The sequence below is a fragment of the Aegilops tauschii genome, chromosome 1 (assembly GCF_002575655.3).
Source record: "Aegilops tauschii subsp. strangulata cultivar AL8/78 chromosome 1, Aet v6.0, whole genome shotgun sequence".
NCBI classification, from domain to species: Eukaryota; Viridiplantae; Streptophyta; class Magnoliopsida; order Poales; family Poaceae; genus Aegilops; species Aegilops tauschii.
Window position 1 is genome coordinate 263,690,241 of NC_053035.3, and position 9,140 is coordinate 263,699,380.

General features: G+C 45.3%; 1 long non-coding RNA gene across 4 annotated transcripts; it reads left to right on the forward strand.

The window, feature by feature from the left end:
• Positions 1-1,749: 1,749 nt before the first annotated feature.
• Positions 1,750-6,230, forward strand: LOC109765474 (uncharacterized). Of its 4 annotated transcripts, none has more exons than XR_012181024.1 (4): positions 1,750-2,422; positions 3,128-5,175; positions 5,718-5,835; positions 5,926-6,230. It is a non-coding gene; the product is annotated as an uncharacterized lncRNA (long non-coding RNA). The 4 variants fall into 4 exon arrangements; XR_012181025.1 differs by having other exon boundaries at positions 1,751-2,422; positions 3,243-5,175; XR_012181027.1 differs by having other exon boundaries at positions 1,763-2,422; positions 4,323-5,175.
• Positions 6,231-9,140: the final 2,910 nt, after the last annotated feature.

Sequence of the window (9,140 nt, forward strand, 5' to 3'; positions counted from 1 at the left end):
CGCGCCCACTATTTCAAAACACGCTCTCCTCGCCCGAAATCGCTCGCGCCCACTATATTTTAAAACACGCCCTCCTCGCCCAAAATCGCTCGCGCCCACTATATTTCAAAACACGCCCTCCTCACCCGAAATCGCTCGCGCCCACTATATTTCAAAACACGACGCTCGCGCCCACTATTTGGGAGAAGCAAAGTTACTCTACTATCCCCGACCCTCAGTACACAGACCCAAGCCGAGAAGCCTAAAGGCAGGGGTAGAATTGTAACCCCCCCACATTTCAGACAAATGCGTCCGTAAGACATGGTTCCCCCTCCCAATTCCCCATTCATACCCCGTGGGCGCCAAATCACCTTCTCCCCGGAAGCTCCCTTCTCCCGAGCCGCGAAACCTCAGCCCCTCCTCCATGGCGCCCCCCACCGCACCAAATTCACAGCCGCCCTCCTCTCTAATCCTGGAGACGCTGTCCATTTGCTGTCGTGCACTGGGCCGTGTGCCTCTTACTCCGTGCTGTCGGAGCTGCCTCGGCGACGACCGCGTGAAACATACCGGAGCCGATTCACCCCCGCCGTTGTTCACGGCGCCAGAGCGGCTCCAACTTTGGATCCGTCCAGAGCCCCGGCGCTGCTTCCCCGTAGCCGTCGACCATCGCTACATCTCTGCTTCCCTGCCGCCGGTAGCCACCGCAACCGCACCGGCCTCACCGACTCGGCAGCTGGAGCTGCCTACTTCACCGGGCTGCCAGATAGGTCACACCCTCATCTCAAATCACTTTATGTAGGCGTCAGTTGTCTGATTTTTTATTCTGGGCCAATCGATTCCCAATGGGAAGCAGCACCCCTCGAGCCGGCGGAGCTCCTAGGTTGCCGGTTGGCTGGTGTCTAACGTAAGGGTGCGGGGGCGCAAGTTCGCCGCGGAAGCAGCGCTTAGATGGCTATCTTAGAGTTGCGTGGGTTGAAGGTACTGCCGCCGCCGGATCTGGATGACGACGAGTCTTTGTGAATTGGCCCGGGGGCGGCGCAACCACGGCAGTGCGGTGGGGCGGGGAGCGGGGTTTTGGTCGGGGCCACGGACGGCGGAGGCAGGCTGCTCTGCCGGTGGTCGCTGGCTCTTCGGGGAAGATTCCGAACAGTGTCAGCCGGGAGGCACAAGACTGCCATCAATCCATCTGGCGTAGATCGGACAGTACGAAAATAAAATAAAATCGTGTGACCCCAATTTAGTCTTCAGTCAACAGACGTGTGACCACTCTCGTACCTTGCTGTTGATCTCTTTTAGGGTATTTCTTCAGATCAGAGAGATGTGTCGTTCTTAAAATTATGCATTTTCTGCATCTTCAGCCACACCGTCTTCCGACTCACCGCAATTGCTTCAACAAGGGAAGCATACACCAGAAGGGAGCTATAGTCCCCACTCAACAGTTCCCTGCATCGAATGCGCGTGCCCGACATGGACAACCACAACAACTGCAGGGCCATTGACAACACGGTGATCATAACGACAACTTACATGTTCATCGAAAAGTTTGACAAAGGACTAGATAGCTCGAGAGTGGATTGCTCCTTCGACGATGGAGACATATTCTTAGTGCCCTCTCGGTGTGACGACATCCATCATCATTTGGCCAGACACAAGTGACTATGTGTAGGATCAAAAGTCTCTATCTATCTATCTATCTATCTATATCTATACCTCTATTAATTTGAGACTCCTTAAAAATTACCACGTTAATTATTAGAAATTACGAGCCGTTTATCCATTGGGACGAAATTATAACGGTGGTGATTAATCCATGCAACTCTGAGCCAATTCCCCCCGTAATCAGAAATGTACACAAATCATCCACGGTACCAAATTAGCCCGTCTTCCTCCTCCGCCTCAAAATTCCACCGCTGCCTCTCCATGCCCTAGAGCCTCCCGTCCCAGATCTCAACATCCCATCCCTGCTACAATCCAATCTCTCTGTATTCTTTTTATCTGGAAAAGGTTGCATTGCAAGAGCATCCGAGAGGTGGAGAAGGGGAGCAAGGGGTGGAGGTGGTTGGATCGGGGCTGGTGGTGCTGCGGTGTCGTGGCAGGGGTTGGGGAGGCGCCGTTGGGCAGCCGAGGATGCTCGAGAAGCGGCGACCGAAGAAGGAAGCTCTACTGGATGTGGAGAAGCTCCATGGCGCGAGGGCCGAGGTGGGGCGAGCAGATGGACAGCCGACGAGGCGCACGAGAGGCGGCAACGCCTTGGACGGCTGCAGAGGAGATAGGCCATGAGGGGAGGAGGAGCTGAGGCAGAACGGCAGTGTGCCATGGCGCGGCGGCATGCTGCCGTGGTGGAGGTCGACCGCTGCAGCGGTTGGGCCTGCCCCTCTCCACCTTGATGCATTCAAGAGCCCCCAATAATTTGGCTGTAAAATCTCATCAAGAAAAAAAAACGGTACTGTACATTTTTTCACATCACAGCTCTTACCAGATTATGAATTATAGGATGTGAAGGAGAACCAGCCAGCTGAGATAATCTGCATGGCATCTGGTGCCAACTTGCAGTGTTGTGTAAATATAGAAATCAACCACTGTCAGCCAAATCTGTTTGATGTTCATATAAGCTTTATATGGAAAGGATTTGGAGATTGCACATTTTTCTTTGAATATGTGCTAACTCTCAGATTATCTGCATTTTAACAAACAATTCTTCTATCCAGGATTAAGAATCATATCTTATAGAGTGTACAATGTTTTCTTGGTAGATTTGTAAGATTTAAGTATTGTTGGTTGTGCAAAAAATAGCTTCATGTATGTATTATTGAGTTACACATGTTTCTGTGTCTGGTTTCTTTGTTGTATTTGGGAACAGATCTAGATAGATGATCTTTTTTATACAAAACATCCATATTAGTTTTTCTGCATTTATGTAACCATGGAAACCATAATATCATTGTTTCTTTTTAATAACATGTGTGATCCTTCCTTTGTAGTTACCAGATAGCATAGTTGCCACTTACAGAAAATCTCCTAAAGAATTTTCTGATACACTTTCAGAGTGCCCTCACAGTGATTTTCATGCTTATTGTAGTGGGTTCTGCATAATGATAAATCTGCTCTAAAAAATAGTTGATTTATGTTGTCCCATTATGCGTAGCAGAATATTCACGCATGCCTCTAGAGCTGCTTCATCGAACAGTAATCTGCGGTCTTCACTAGCATAGAACAAGAAATTCTCTGATGAAGCTTACACAGTAGCATAACATCGTATGCAGATGAAAAGTTTGATTTAAAATGGCTTTAGCCACTGCCAATTCCAATATTGTCACGTAAGTTGCTTCTGCGTTGAAAGTTTGACTTGAGTCCTAACTTCTAGAGGTAAGGAATTGATTTGCCTCTTGATAGGTTTCTATCTCTTTGGGTTTATCTTTCCGTTGCAACAAAATTGCATTATTATTTTCTGCAAATCAAAGTTGAAGTCCGTGGTTTCTCTATGCTGGTAAAAAATAAAACAGTGTTCTTGATATTCCCCATCTCTTTTCGTAATACAATACGCATCTTATCTTCACTGATTTAAGCAATTTCAGTAAGACTCCTCTATCTTCAAACCACACTAAGTCCATGGTTTCCCTCGGTGTGACAAACTATAGTTGGATCAGTGTTTCAAAAGACATGGCATGGGCTTGAAGGGTACCACGGAGTCGGAGGGCTTGGCAAGGGGAGGTTCCCAGGGCTATGAACTAGCAATTAACTTGTATTTTCTTTATTATTGTATTTTTTGTTTGTCCTAAATTCCACTCCCTCAGATCCATATTAATTGGTTGTACCGAGTCAGCGACAATTAATATGGATCGGAGGGAGTACTTGATTCGTGTTTCTTGCTTTCCATTGTTTGTAATATGAACCAAACTCTTCACGTGTTTATATTGCTTGAATAGTTCATAGTAAAACCACATGTCGTTCATAGTACTTCTGGATGGTCACAGTTAAAATGATAGCTTGGTTGTGTATACTACTTCAAGAACTTTTCTCTGACAAAGAGGTTGCTGAGCTCAGCCATGGATGGCACTGCCCAGTCTCTATTTTTTCAGTAGTGAAGCTACCACTATTTTTGGTTTTTAGTTTGAAAACTCCAAATTCCCCAGAACGTATTTTATTTATTATTATATTTTTTGTTTGTGCTAAATACTACTCCCTCCAATCCAAAATAAGTGTCGTGGTTTTAGTTCAAATTTGTACTAAAACTACGACACTTATGTTGGATCGAAGGGAGTACTTGATTCATGTTTCTTGCTTTCTACTGTTTGTAATATGAAGCAAACACCTCACGTGTTTATGTTGCTTGAATATTTCAGACCGAGATAGAAGTAAAATGAAGTGTGGTTCATAGTACTTCTGGATGGTCACAGCTAAAATGATAGCTTGGCTGTGTAGACTACTTCAAGAATTTCTGACCGCCCAATGTTGTTTATAAACAACAGAGGCTCAGTGGCCTATACACAACTCTTTCAGGTTGTTCCCACAAAAAAAAAAAAACTCTTTTAAGGTTGTTGAACCTCGCCTAATCTAATAGAATCTTTTTGAATTATGTTTTGGCCAGAATTACTATATAGGAGTATGATTTATCTTTGCCTCTTTCGTACACATTCCTTCTGCATGAGACTTGAGGAGGTCAAATACTGACATAAATCGGAATGGTGACATGCTACTTCTTTACAAACAGGGTACAAACTGTAAGAAAGCTCTTAGAAATTGTTAAACTTATTAGTCCGTGATAACTTAATACCTGACAAAGAGGTTGCTGAGCTCAGTCTTAAAAATAGAAAGAGCTATGGGTGGTACTGCCCAGTCTCTATTTTGTTTTCAGTAGGGAAGCTACCACTATATGTTGTTTTCAGTGTGAAAACTCTAATTTTTTCCCCAACACGTATTTTCTTTATTATTATATTTTTATTTTGTCCTAAATACTACTTGGTTCATATTTCTTGCTTTCCATTGTTTGTAATGTGAACCAAAATCCTCACATGTTTATGTTGCTTGAATATTTCAGAACGGGTTAGAAGCAAAACTACATGCCATTCATAGTAATTTTAGATGGTCACAGCTAAAATGATAGCTTGGCTGTGTAGACTACTTCAAGAATCTCTCTGACTGCCACTTCTGTTTATAAACTACAGAGGCTCACTGGCCTATACGCAACTCTTTCAGGTTGTCGAGCCTCGCCTAATCTAATAGAGTATTTTTATATAATGTTTTGGCCAGAATTACTATATAGGAGTATGATTTATCTTTGTCTCTTTCTTACGCATTCCTTCTGCATGGGAATTGAAAAGGTGAAACACTGACATAAATGACACGGTGACACACTTATCAAAGTTGACATGGTACTTGTTTACAAACAGGGTACAAACTGCAAGAAAGCTCTTAGAAATTGGTAAACTTATTAGTCCGTGATATAGTAATACCTGACAAAGAGCTTGCTGAGCTCAGTCTTAAAAATGGAAAGAGCCATGGGTGGTACTGCCCAGTCTCTGTTTCGTGTTTAGTAGTGAAGCTACCACTATTTTTTGTTTTCAGTGTCAAAACTCCAAAATTTTCACATTGTTAGCCAGATCCTCGAAATATTTTGACGAACCTTTAGTCTCTATTTTGTACGCTCATGGAGATTTTCGCTGGGTACAATTGCATCACAATATACGCTGGGTACAGTTGCATCACAATATGGTTACCTGTTGATAATGCTACTGCAGAAAATATGTGAATGCCATCCCAGGACAGAGAAAGAGGCGTTATGGACTAGGGATTACATGCTGGCTATCACCGAGGCACCGAATGGAAATATGAGACATGGATTGAGACGGACACAAGGTATTACAAATTTTGTACTCCCATATAATCTTGAAAAGGATGAGTTAGCCTTTCCTTCGTGAGCTTATTTTCTTTATGATTCATGTACAGAGAAAGAAGAAACAAAAATAACATTATAGACCAGATGATGAGAACAATGGTTTCTCTCAGCGCTGCATGCTTAGCTGATGGAACATACTCCTGGGACATAGCAGGCTAAGTGATGTTCTACAGTACACATGGAAAGTGACTTGATGGAAGTCAACAACATGGTAACAGGGTGATTGGATTTTGTGTAATTTTGCATAGTTCATTTATATGTTCATTTCAAATCAGTTAGCAATGACATTCAACTTGGAAAGGAAGGTGAGAAACTTATGATTTCCAAGTATATATGATTTCCATGCTTTGTGTTACTTTTTTTTGGCTTTAATGGGTCCTACGAGTGTGCATTGGGAAAAAAATATTTCAATCTTAGTGGCAACAGGTTCCAACATGTATAAGTATTATGTGGTAATAACGCACAAAAGTCTTCAAGTATATCATCCATCATGTCACCAACTTCCTGTCCATGGCACACCCATGCTGCTGCATGTTGTAAGCACATTTAACTCCTTCCATGACTACCTTAACTCCTGAAGCTATGGCCTACTCTGTTGCCAGTTTTGTAGAGTATGATCCTTTTTCGCCCTTTTTATGAAGTTGGCTATATTATCCTTGAGCTTAGTTTTATTTGGGAGGGAGAGAGGAAGAAAGGTTGATGACCCACCATCCAACAGCCAACCCTATCAAACTTGAAGATGATAATATTAAGCATTCTCGTGCAAGTTAGAAGTACGATAAAACAACAACATCGTCTATTCATTTGCCTACTTGAATACTAAACACGATTACTTCCTCAATTTTAACCAGGCATGATGATTCACAAATTTATATATGGGGGAAATATGTTATCTTCTAGATGTATTGGTATAATTGTTTTCTACGTAACATCTGTTAGATATAATCTTCACATTGTATATATACACGTACTTCAAAAGTACAAAATAAAGGAATTTCCATAGTAGTTTAGTCAGAGAAAGAACAAGAACTAATTAAACAATATATTGCTCCCGTCGTTCGGATTTTTTTAGTGCTAGATACATCAATTTGAGCCAATTTGAGCGACAACTAATTCGGGACGCGGAAGTATTAGGAAAGAGAGACCCAAGACCGAACACTACGATGGTGTACAAAATGGAAGACCCATGTGCTACAAAATGACATGTCTGCATCAATTATGCAGTAATACCAAATAGATTCTAAGAGCAACTCCAACGGGCCGACCCAAACGGACGGCGCATTTGTCTGTTTTTTGTCCGTTTGGCTCGGGCGTCCGCCCAGTTTTGTATTTGGGTCGGCAGTGCGTCCAACGCGCCGACCCATTTCATGTCCGCATTCAACTTTTAAATAAAAAAGGCCCGCAGTCGATCATGCCAGCGGCCATGTCTCATGCCGGCACCATGCCAGCGCCGGCATACAATGCCGGCTTCAGAAAATACCACAGTTCATGCTGGCGCACTCGCCAGCCGGCCGACACACATGCCAGCACACACAAAAGGGTGGGACTTGAGTTCGACCATGCCATCGTGGCTCCCGTGGTCATGCCGGCACACCTGCCGGCATACAAAAAAGATGGCCCTCGCCGCCATAGATCACTCATCGTCGAACTTGAGCATGTCGGCCTGCCCCCGCCGCGTCGGACGACGAGGCACCGACCACCGGGGTGGCGTTGAGGTCGATGGGCGCGGGCGCGGGCGTGGAAGGCCCGACCACGCTCATGTCGGGTGAGCACTCCCCGGAGAGGCGGGAGGCCTACGGGTAGACGTGGAAGCCGGGGACCGGGCTGCAAGCCGACGCGCGGGGTGAGTCGGGCAGCACCATCCGAGGAAACGCCGACGAGCCGGTGCTGGCCGCGGCGACGACGGCTTGGAGGACGCTGTGCTGGCTAGGGTTTACCCCTAGCATGTAGAGCGCCTCCCTCGTTGCCGTCGCGATGCGGGCGTTGGTGAACTCCTGCTGCGCGGCGGCCTCATCCCTCGCGTCCGTAGCGTGCCTCCGGCCCTTCCTCTTGGCCGACTCCCTTGCCCGTTGTTCGGGCGTCAGCGCCTTCTTCGGCTTGGTCGCGGCAGCGGTCTTGCGCGGGGCACGAGGCTTGCCTTTCCCGGAGGGGGCGACGGCGCCGGACGAGGCGAGGGAGGCGAGGCCGGTGGCGAGGTCGAGGTCGATGGCGTCCTCCATGGCTGGTTGGGTGGCGGGGGCGCGCGCGGGCGGGAGTGTTTTTGGGGAAAATGGGGGGAAATGGTGGTGGCTGCCACCGACCGACGGGCCCGGGAAGAGAAGTAGGCGCGCGCGCGTCCGTCTCGTGTCCGCGCCGACGCAATTCTGGCTCAAAATTGGGCCGGGAATGAAAAACGGACGCGCGTCCGTTTGGGTCGGCGTGTTGGGCCGCCACTTTTGTCCGCGCCGACCCAAACGGACGCGGGCGGATGAAATGGGTCGCCCCATTGGAGTTGCTCTAACAACTCAATTGTCATAGACAAAGCAAGAACCTTCGATGACTAATGCTTACAAAATGATTCTTCTATGCAATATGATGAAGATCGCTTCAACAACTATATCAAAATAACTACACATTCTGATGTGACATGTAGCAATCCCAAAAAGTAACAGCTCAATTGGCAGAGAGGAAGCGCTAACATTGGTGAGTAATGATTACAAAAATAATTAGAAGACAAGAGAAGGAATTAGATTACAAAAAGAATTAGATGACAATATAAAGGGTTAGAAGACAATGGAGAGATAAGATAGCAAAAACTTAGTTACACAGCAAACATATATCGTCCAATCAAGTATCTATTGAAGAAAATGTGCCCTAAAGAATCTAGGAGTATAATTTCGTACTTCCAAGGAATATTTATGAAGTACTTTTACATTTTATACTGCATTTGCAATTTAATAAATGTAACAAAGACCTAATTGATCCAATTTAAAATTTCTAGCCCGTGCGAATGCACGGATTGACGACTAGTATGTCCAGAAGGGGGTGTAGAGGGATAAATCCAATCAATATGAAATAAACCCCATATTTTTATCCGTAATGGCAACAATACAAATACGTGCCTCGCTACCCTTTCTATCACTAAGTGAGGACACCGCAAGATTGAACCCAAAAGAAAGCACCTCTTCCATTGCAAGAAAAATCAATCTAGTTGGCCAAACCAAATCAATAGATCGGAGAGAAATACAAAGCTATCTTAATCATGCATAAAAGAGTTCAGAGAAGA